General features: G+C 38.0%; 1 pseudogene; it reads right to left on the bottom strand.

Moving 5' to 3' along the window:
• Positions 1–11,299, bottom strand: part of LOC136675459 (polymeric immunoglobulin receptor-like) — a 60,380-nt pseudogene that overhangs the window by 41,537 nt on the left and 7,544 nt on the right.

Below are 11,299 nucleotides of genomic sequence, written 5' to 3'. Positions count from 1 at the left end.
TCTGTAGAGACACTGACACTGCCCCCTTCCTGACCACTCACTCTGCTGTTTATCACAGACACAGCAGGATCTGAATAAAGAGTCAGAGAATGAGTGCTGTAAACACGTCCTCCATCAAACAAGCTTTAAGTCACAGTGAACAGGTTCTACTTCACACAGAGAGACTTCTTACCTGCACTGACCGTCAGGTACAAATAATCACCGTCATCTGAACCATCTTTGATTTCCACAGCGCACCAATAATATCCAGAGTCAGAGTCTTGGAGACTGTTGAGTTCCACAGTAAACATATTCTGGGTCGGATAATCAGTGACTGATGTATTTTTCCACTTGTGTTTGTACTGGCTACTATTCCACAGGAGCTCCAGTAATACCCCTTACACCAGTATTTAGGGTTTGATTTGTATTGTTCATCATAAAAACATGGAATGGTGAGAGATCCTCCTCTTTTTACAGCTACATTCCTCAGTGTCTTCACACTCTCAGACTCTACAGAGAAGAAAACAATTAACACAACAGTACAATTGTACTCTAACAATGTTTAGTAAAAAAAAGTTATTCATGTCTCACGTAAAATAATAATGATCATTTAAATCAGCACACACACACACACAGAGGGAGAGACACAGACCAAGCTCATGTTATTATTAAACGTACTTTTTAATGCTGCTATATTCTGTCTCTCTTAGTGGCGGCAGTAACAGCTCCAGCTCTTCAGAGGCTTTACACTAGCGGCTGGAACAATGCTGCTGGATTTGATTGTATTTGGCCACTAAGAGCTTTAGTAAGGCAAGATACTGATGCTGAATGATTAGTTCTGGATCACGAACACCACTCCGACACTTTCCAAAAGGTATTGGGTGGAGTTCCATCTGCCCAGTTGTTTGTTATAAAAGGAACATTATTACAGTTTATTACAGTCTGTCCCTTTCATCAATACAATGTCTCTTATTTTATAGAACAGCAGCAGTTATTGTGTGAGCACTGCCACTGATCAGAAATCTTCAAGGACAGACGTTATTCAATGCCTGCGCATGCATTATGACGTCTTTGTTTTTGTTGCCAGCAGAGACAGTGTTAAAAGCAGAAGTTTCCTTCAACTAAAAACTATTTTTGCCTGTGTGGTTGGTGCAGAAACATGTACAGAGAAATCCCCTCCAATAGAGGACAATACAGGGTGTCTATAGGTTTATTCACACTTCTTCTTTTATTATGAGATTATTAATTAACACATCAGAAAACACATCAGTGTCACTGTAGAGTGAAGAGAATGAGTCTTTTAGACTGAAGCGACACTGTGATAAAAGGGTATTAAAGCACATTTAAAGCAGTGAAAACTGAACAACACAAAGAACACCTCCAGTGCACAGGAATGATGCAGCATTGATCTTACCTGAGATACAGAGGAGGAACACAGAGAGAATTAAAGAACTCATGAGGGAGTAGAAGTGCATCTTTCTGTAAGTGGCTCCAGACACAAATACTCTTCCTGCCTCTGCAGCACCACCTCAGAGTTTCTTCCTGTTTTCAGCTCTTGTTGCTGCTGACTGGATCAGTGCAGGGTCCTACACTCAAACACATGGATGAATGTTTTCATTTAAACACAGTATTTACCAGAGTGTCACAGCATTGTGCTGAGTGCTGGGGAAAGATCATCATATAGAGGTTATATAGATGTAACAGAGTTAAAATATATGTATTACAACCTAAAAAAATTACACAAAGCTATTATTATTAAAGTGGTCTTTTTGGTATAGGGCAGCTGTATTGGGACGTCTCTCCTCCTCTTCTCCTTCATAAAACTCCTCCCCCTTCCCTGCCTCTCCCCTATTTACTCATGTGTAATATCCAGTAGCGGTATTAACATGGAAAGGCATCGGCATCTTACGTTCGCGTGACACTGGCACATGCCAGTAACATCGGCACCTTACGTACGGGTGACAGTGGCATCTTTTTTTTTTTTTTTTTGGTGACAGTGGCATGTGTCAATGGCATCTATTTTTTTTTTTTTGGTGACAGTGGCATGTGTCAATGGCATCGATTTTTTTTTTTTGGTGACAGTGGCATGTGTCAATGGCATCTATTTTTTTTTTTTGGTGACAGTGGCATATGCCTCTGTTTTGCGCAAATGCCGATGACATTGACATCCGTTTTATGACACTGACATATACTCCACTTCATTGTTGAACATCTGCCAGTAGACTAAGTTTAGCTAGCATATGGATGTTTAAACTAGCTATATATTTAACTAGCACACGTATGCTACTAGTATGTAAACGAACCAAACATGTGACATGCTACAAACATAGCATCCCTTATTCGCACACAGTCCACTGTCTCTGTGTTCATGGACAATTGAACTAAAAGTTCTTCACAGTTAGGGGTATACGACGCTCCTCAAAACCACCACCAATTATTATTTATATTATTTTATACAGGTAATGTTAAATGCCGTGTAGTATCATGTTCACTGGTTATCAGTAATATATGGGAAATACATTTTATACTGCTAATATACAATAGAATGCTGTATAGGAATGCTATTAAAAGTGGCAGAGGACTATACTATAAGGTTTAGTGTGCCTGCGTTCTGGTGCTGCAAGTCTCTGACATGTTAACATTGATACCTTAATTCTATCCTGTATTTATTTTGCTTTTTAGGACACACATTTAAAACACTTGATGGTCTGTTTCATGACATCCAGGCTTACAGTACTTGTCCATTCTGTAGAAAGTGTGATGAATGCACCCAGGACCACATCTCTAAAAAACATCTCAAGTATTCTGTTTTTTTTAAAGATGCTAGCAATAGTAAGCAGTCTGTTTCTAATCTGAATTTCTATGTTAATAATGGTATATTTATTTTGATAAATGCTGAGGAAATACTAATGGCCAAAATGTTCCTTTGTGATCAGTATGATTGTCTTATTATTGAGATTAAAAACTTAAAAAATGATGTGCTGTTTATGATCTGTTGTTTTTGTAGACTTTTGATGACTTGTACAGTTAAACTAAATGTTCAGTAGTAATTACATAATGTTGAATTCTTTTTTCTGTCAGATCTTTTCACAGTGCCATGTTTTTGTGGACAAGTTAAAGACTTAAAAAGAAGTCATTAAATAAACAAATGGGCTTTATTGTAAAGGAGAAATTTAGGGGAAATCTGGATTATATGTCAGTAGAATTGGATGTCAGCACATATTATGAGCCTTCATCAGAAAGTCATACATTGTCTTGGTTGAAACGTCAGCTTTCAAGAATCTGACATGCAGTGTTGTACAAGGCTATTAGAGCTTCACGTGCCATAAAGACATTTTAATTAATCTAGTAGTCCAGTAGTAATGTTGCTTGGCAGCATTGTGGTATGTGGACATCTTGAAAGTGGTGAGTTTGAGGAGTGTCGTATACCCCTTACTGGGAAGAACTTGTAGTTCACTTGTCCATGAACACAGTGACATGACTATGTTTGTAGCATGTCACTTGTTTGGTCCGTTTACATGCTAGTAGCATACGTGTGCTACCCAGTAAACAATTAGCCGTTGATTCGACGTTGAAATAATGTAATGACTGCCATCAACGTTCTCTTAAGGTTGAAAATCAACGTTGAAAAGACGACCAAACACAGACATTGAAAAAACGACTATTAGACGTATTTTGGACGTCCATTGACGTTATTAATTGGTCCCGAAATAAATTACTTGTATAAAACGCATTTTGGACGTCCACTGACGTTATCAATTGGTCACCACTTAACTAACTTATTAAGATGGATTTTGGACGTCCATTGACGTTTAAAATATGTGTTTGACGGACAGACTACTTTTAAACCTATTTTGAACGTCCAGGGACGTTCCTTGTTTACTGAGTAGTTAAATATATAGCTAGTTTAAACATCCAAATGCTAGCTAAACTTACTGGCAGATGTTCAACAATGAAGTGGAGTATATGCCAGTGTCATAAAACGGATGTCAATGTCATCGGCATTTGCGCAAAACAGAGGCATATGCCACTGTCACTAAAAAAAAAAATCGATGCCACTGGCATATGCCACTGTCACTAAAAAAAAAAAAAAAAAAAAAATAGATGCCACTGTCACCCGTACGTAAGGTGCCGATGTCACTGGCATGTGCCAGCGTCACGCGAACGTAAGATGCCGATGCCTTTCCATGTTAATACTGCCTCTCCATCATGTTCGTACAGTGAAATTAAATATATTTTATCTTAATAGAGAGCAGGCTTTCACCAATCAGCCATAAATTTATGAACACATTCCTGTTTCTGCACTCTGTCCATACTCTCAGCTTAACTGATCACACAGGACCTTTAGTCACTCATAGATTGTTTGACACTTTTTACCCTATTTTTCCAATAGCAGTGACCCCACAAGTCCACCACAGAGCGGGCATGATGTTCGTGGCGGGGGCGCTGCCCTCCTCAAGATCGCTTTCAAGAGGCTACTCAGGGGCTGTGATGACTGCTATGCTGTCTTTGTCCACTAGAGGGAGTGGGAGAGACAAATGTCTACTGCCCAGTAATTGCGTTCATCACCCAACACCTGATCACTTCCCTATTTGAGAGCTGCTTACAACCGCTTTCGTGCTTGTCCTCTATTACATACAAAGACTGTCGTTTTGGGAGTTAGCTAACATTTCTTACACTCCTAGCACCTTTTCTCTATTGGGAAGATAACAAAACCAAAACTCTAAGAAAGTGTATGGAAGCAATCTGTCTCCTCAGACTTTGAAATATTACCACCTTTGAATTTGTAGCACTGAATGTTTTTGCACTGAAATTATGCATCTGAATTTTGTTGCTTTTGAATTTAAGTCTTCAGATTAACACCTCTGAATATTTTGCTTCGCAATTATGCGTCTGAATATAATTGCTCTTGAATTGAACTCATGAATTTTCAAGAACACGTTTTCACTGTTATTATATAAAAATTCAAACAATATATTTCGAAGTAGCTAAAATTCACATATTCATGTCACTTTCACAGGGCCATGACAACAATTCCACAGTAAAATTTCTTCATCTTCAGGATATCAATAGTCTGTTATATTGTGTCTTTATTGAGCCTTTCAGATTTTTGAGACACTTTGAAAATAAAGAGATAATATCCGCGGAATGAAGGTAAACGTGTAGTTTTTCCACGGTGTGGAAGTTGTGTTCGTATTTCGCCATCTAGCGGCGACAGAATGCAACTAACGCACCATTTAAGGGGAAAGAGAAAATCCAAATGAATCGATTGCTCATCCTGGGTGTCCCGGAAGTGTACTCTAATTTTAATAACTCGAATTTTGGCATCTGAATTTGGTCTATCGAATTTGAGCAACTTCGAAATAAATTGTTTGAATTTTTTTATCTGAATTTATTAACCTTGAATAATAACAGTGAAAACGTGTTCTTGAAAATTCACGAGTTCAATTCAAGAGCAATTATATTCAGACCCATTTTTATTTTTTTTATTCCTTGGCTTTCAACTCAGCATGAGACGTTTGTTTTCTTTTATTAATTTTATTAGTGTTGTTTTTATTTAAGTTATTTATTTTTCATTATTGGTTATTTTATTTTGTTTTAGTTTGTTTTATAAACATCTTTTGTACAGCACTTTGTTTTAACTGTTGGTGTTTTTTAAAGTGCTCTATAAATAAAGTTGAGTTGAGTTGAGTTGAGACGCATAATTGCGAAGCAAAATATTCAGAGGTGTTAATCTGAAGACTTAAATTCAAAAGCAACAAAATTCAGATGCATAAATTCAGTGTAAAAATATTCAGTGCTACAAATTCAAAGGAGGTAATATTTCAAAGTCTGATGAGACATAAAAGAGTGTATGTTTTTTTAGTAACCAGGATTTTGTTTGTGAAACTGGGTCTTTCAAGAGTTTTGGTTCTGTTTTTCTGTCTGGTTCTGAACCAGTCAATTTGCTTTCAATTTTCTTACGATTTGCCTCAGTTTATAAACCTGGGTTCCATCCCACCACATTGTGACACATTCATTACAGGAACATGAATATAGCACAAAAAGTAAGGGAATTTGTGATTGGTAGATTATTTATTTGTTGTAACAATGCTTCTTAGCAATAAATCTTATACCGTTGTAAAGCCTGTTAATTTCCCATTTAAATGGCGCCACGTTTGAAACGGACATTTGTGGGATGAGCAGTAGAGCTGAGAATGTGGGTTGCGCCCATGAATAATTTGCCAAATCCGCTCTGCCAGTTCTTTGATTTTTGGTTCTAGGAATGAAAGAAAATAGGCTAAAGAGACCGTACTAAAGTTACCTCCCAAGATAACTGTCTTTGTACACAAGCACGAAAGCGGTTGTAAGCTGCTCTTAAATTGGGAAGTGATCGGTGTTGGGTGATGAACGCAATTACTGGGGAGTAGATCTTTGCCTCCCTCTAGTGGCCAAAGACAGTATAGCAGTCAGCCCAGCCCCTGAGTAGCCTCTTGAAAGATTACGAGGGCAGCGCCCCCGCCACCAAAATAATACCTGCTCTGTGGTGGTCTTCTGGGGTCCCTACTATTGAAAAGTGGGGTAAAAAAAAAAAAGTGCCAAACAACCTGTGTGTGACTAATATGATTTTTGCCATTGGCAGAGAAGATTTGGCAAATTGTTCATGTGCGCAACCCATACTCAGCTCTACTGCTCATCCCACAAATGCATGTTCCTTACAAATGTGGCTCCATTTAGGGAAATTAACAGGCTTTTCAACGTTATCAGATTTATTGCCAAGAAGCATTGTTTCAATAAAGAGATAATCTACTAAACACAAATTTCCTTACTTTTTGTGCTATGTTTATTTTGGTCTCTGTGTTAAATGAAGCTAAAAAGGGGAAAAATGCCCCTGCTCCACTCACTAAATTACTGCTGGTTTTCTCACAGAAATTTAAAAACATTGTGATGCTGGGAGCACATTAACTTGTGAACAACAAATGTTCTTAATGTAGTGTTCTCTGAGGTGTTTGTACCCGAGTGTGGAAATCTCCAGAATAGCAGCAGCTGGACACAACATCGAGCCAAATCAACAGCCATCAAAACCTGCTTGTACTGTTACTTATATTTTGCTCTTTTGCACCTCACCTCTATTTCAAATCTCTGTGTTTTTCTGAATTCAGCTGCACTTCCCTTAACAGCTGTGTAGTTGCTGGTTGCAGTAGGTAAAGAGCAGAGAAGCTTTATGTAAATGATATTTGAGTTGTTGAGTTTGGCACTCCCTGTGTTCACATCTCAGGAGGAATAGAAAGCACACTTCTACACATTTACACACTTAGTGTTAAACTTTGTTTAATGTAACATTTAAAGCACTAAATATGGGCTGTGAAACAGCACAACTTTCCCCAAATATGTTAAACTTAGCATTAGCATTTAAGAAGCCTCAAGTACTATTATTTATTATTAATTATTTATTAATTATTTTAAAAGCAAGTGTTAAAAAATGATAAATGCATAAAGTTCACAGAATTTAAAACTAGAGTTGGAGAACAGAGGTAATGGGCCATTTACAGAAAACTGTTTCAAGACCCTGCAGTGGTCAGAAGGAATAGAAGGTGATGACTATGGGCTCTCCTAAAATATGTGATAAATTAATGTATTCACCAATGCACATATTTACTTTAATATATGAAAACTACACATGGGTATATCATAGTAATGTTTACATCCACTTCACTGTACACTGTGATGTGAATACTTCTATTAAAGCTGTGAAATTATGTTTTTTTGGTATTTTGTGATGAATTCTTTGATTTGTTTGAACTGAACTGCAGCATCCTTCTTCTTTGAAAATGATGTGGTCTGGTATTTTGTTCAGAAATACAGCCACGCACAACTGCAATCAGCACAGAAACAATTAGAACAATTCTAAAAAGTGTAATAAACTCATCAGATATTAAATTATACTGTATTTTGACTCACCTCTTACAGATTTTTACATCACTGCATCGTCCCCGGCAGCTGGAGAGAGTTGGAAAATGGAGACGCTTTAGGAATAAAAGGATCTCTCTGCTTGCTTTAAATCTAAACTGAAATCTAATTTATGACATTAAAGTCACTTACAGTTGTATTTTTGGAAGCTGAGGCTACATTGACGTAGATAAAGTCAGTTTCCTGAGCTGCTGCAGATGAAGGCTGTGGATAGTTATTACTATTGATAAGTCAGTCTGATAATGTTTCAGTAATCATATACATTATTGAGGTGTCAACTGCAGAATCCTGTTACATTTTAATACTTAATTTGGATTTGACTTGTAAAATCCAAAACCTTTACAAAGTTCATGATTAAATTCACAATATACATTTCTCATGGATAGAGGTAACATTGTCTTCTCCATATATACAGCACAGGCTCCCTGTAACTGCTAAGACAGAGCAATACTTCACTAACTTCTTGGCCTTGCTCTTTCCCAATCCTACAATCTGTAGACCACTCACTCACACCTACAGACACTTTTATGAGTCCCATTCCACCTACCAACGTGTGTTTTTGGACCGTGGGAAGAAAACAGAGCACCCAGAAGAAACCCATGCAGACACAGGGAGAACACACCAAAGTCCTCACACACAGTCACCCGGAGCAGGACTTGAACCCACAACCTGTGACTGTGTCACTACCTGCTGCACCACCATGCCGCTCTTAGTCTGATGCCAGTGAGGAACAATTATTATCAGAACTGGATCAAAGTTCATTCTAGTTACTGTCCTCTACCATACACCTGTAAATCAGAAAAAGCTGGCACTGGGTGGAGAATTCAAAAAAAGAACCATGTAATTTTTAAATTTGCACAGACTTTGTGAACAAAAGATCCATGTTTTAGTTTCTACTATCTCATGCATCCACTCTGTGATTAGGGCATTTTAGGGAGAGTATAGAGGGACAAGAATTGTTTTTAAGAGTGGATATAACCACTCTTTTTTTAGCATTAACTTTGTTCTAGCATTAACTTTAATGCTAAAAGATGCAAACTGCTGCCTCCTAGAAGAGATCTTTTTAAGGACGTCAATGCTCATTTCAACAAGACAACGCTCAAAGCCACGGCTGTGAAAGAAGAAGGTGCAGGGGCTGACTTGGCCTTCTTTTAAACTGAGCTGTTCCCAAAAGAGAATGTGTGACACATTCTGAAACACAAGAAAAGACAAGCAAGATCTATATACTGCTGCATAGGCTTAGATTGGATTGCAGGAAACACAAAACCAACACCTGAAACAATTTACCACAAGGTGTCATTTACTGCATGTATTTCAGCTGTTGTGGAAGAGAAAGGCAGATTTCTGAAGTTGTGAACACTTTGCTGTCAAACCTTTTTCTATAATCTGTTGTAGCATTTAAATTTGTTTATTTTGAAAACACAACATATTTAATTAGGTATAATATGAAATAATGTGCTTTTTTAATGGTTTTTCAGTGTAAAACAGGCCAAAGATAATTTATAGAATCATTCTGGCTTTTTCTCAAAAAACATGCATAAAACCACAATAACAGAAAAAAACACGATACAATAAAGTCACAGACACCTTTCTCAGTCTCTTAATGTTTCAGTGATCAAATAAAGTTTAAAGGCAGATTAATGGTCTTACCTTCCTTTTATTGGGTTTCACCTTAGTGTATGTCTTTGAATCTTGAGATTGCTTTTACACACACACACACACACACACACACACACACACACACACACACAAGATCAGCACAGATCTATTACACAAAACCCTTTAAGAAGGAAAGGACCAGTCATTTTTGTTTACAATCTTTTGACATTGCGAAGGGAGAGGTATTAACATGTAAATACTTTGTTTGTCCTTTTCTATATAGGTTTTTATGGTGCTGATGTTATCAAAGTGTAGACTTTAAGAAGAATTTCAAGAAGAAATTTCAACAATTCTCTGGTTAAAGAGAGGGAGAGTAAGAAATAAGGGGAAGGACACGGGGACTAGCAAACATTTCTGGACACAGTCAGTGTTCTATGACTTAAAACAACCTGAATCTTTTTATACTTCAGTGTTTTATAGTCTGCTGCTGCCCCCTGTCGGTGAGTTGGAACCGTTACAGCCGCAAAGTAATCTGGAGTTGAAAAAAGTACAACCCTGCACTGATCCACAGTCAGTAGCAGCAAGTGCTGAAATCAGGAAGAGCTCTGAAATAGAGCTGCTTCAATCAGAATATGATATTTCACTAATTGAGAAAATATTTATCTCTGGAGACACTAACAGGCAGATGCACATTTACTCCCTCATGATTTCTTTAATTCTCTCTGTGTTCTTCCTCTACATCTCAGGTAAGATCAATGCTGCATCATTCCTGTGCACTGGAGGTGTGTTCTTCACTCTCTCACTGCTTTAAATACACTTTGATTAACTCACCTGCTCCAGGGTGCAGAGTGGATACTGAATAATAACATTTAGGACAAGGGTGAAATGTGTTTGCTCAGTTATGACCAGTTTATTCCTCTGATATAGTTCTGAAGCAGTTCCTGAGTCGGAGTAACACTGTTGTACCATTTGACTTCTTCTCTGTAGAGTCTGAGAGTGTGAAGACACTGAAAATTTAGCTGTAAAAAGTGGAGTATCTAACATTCCATGTTTTTATGGTGAACAATACAAATCAAACCCTAAATACTGGTGTAAGGGGTATCACTGGAGCTCCTGTGGAATAGTAGCCCGTACAAACACAAGTGGAAGAACATCCGTCATTGATTATGCGACCCACGATTTGTTTACTGTGGAAATCCACAGTCTCTAGGAGTCTGGCTATCTCTGTAGAACCCGTTCACTGTAACTTAAAGCTTGTTTGATGGAGGACGTGTTTACAGCACTCATTCTCTGCCTCTTTATTCAGATCCTGCTGTGTCTGTGATAAACAGCAGAGTGAGTGGTCAGGAAGGGGGCAGTGTCAGTGTCCAGTGTCTCTACAGAACTGATTATAAGAATAAAGAGAAGCCGTGGTGCAGATTTAGAGACTGGAGCTGCTTAACATCCCAGAATTCAGCAGTGCAGATCAGTGATGATGGGAGAGAAGCGGTCAGTGTGGAGATGAGTGGACTGAAGAAAAGTGATGCTGGCTGGTACTGGTTCAGTGCCGGAGAAGTGGGAGTCGGTGTTCACCTCACTGTCACTGAAAGACCTACAAGTAAGATCACATCTGTCAGAAACACTGCTCATATCTGCTGACCGTCCTGCTGTAAGAGTATTGCATTAACATCTTTTCTCTGATTTTCCTCTGTCAGCAACAACTCTGAATTACAGACAGAAAACTGAAGACACTGTAATAACTCAATGTAAATTTACAGATATTTCTGAAAAT

The sequence above is a fragment of the Hoplias malabaricus genome, chromosome X1 (genome assembly GCF_029633855.1).
Source record: "Hoplias malabaricus isolate fHopMal1 chromosome X1, fHopMal1.hap1, whole genome shotgun sequence".
Lineage (NCBI taxonomy): Eukaryota > Metazoa > Chordata > Actinopteri > Characiformes > Erythrinidae > Hoplias > Hoplias malabaricus.
This window is presented reverse-complemented; position numbering and strand designations above follow the sequence as displayed.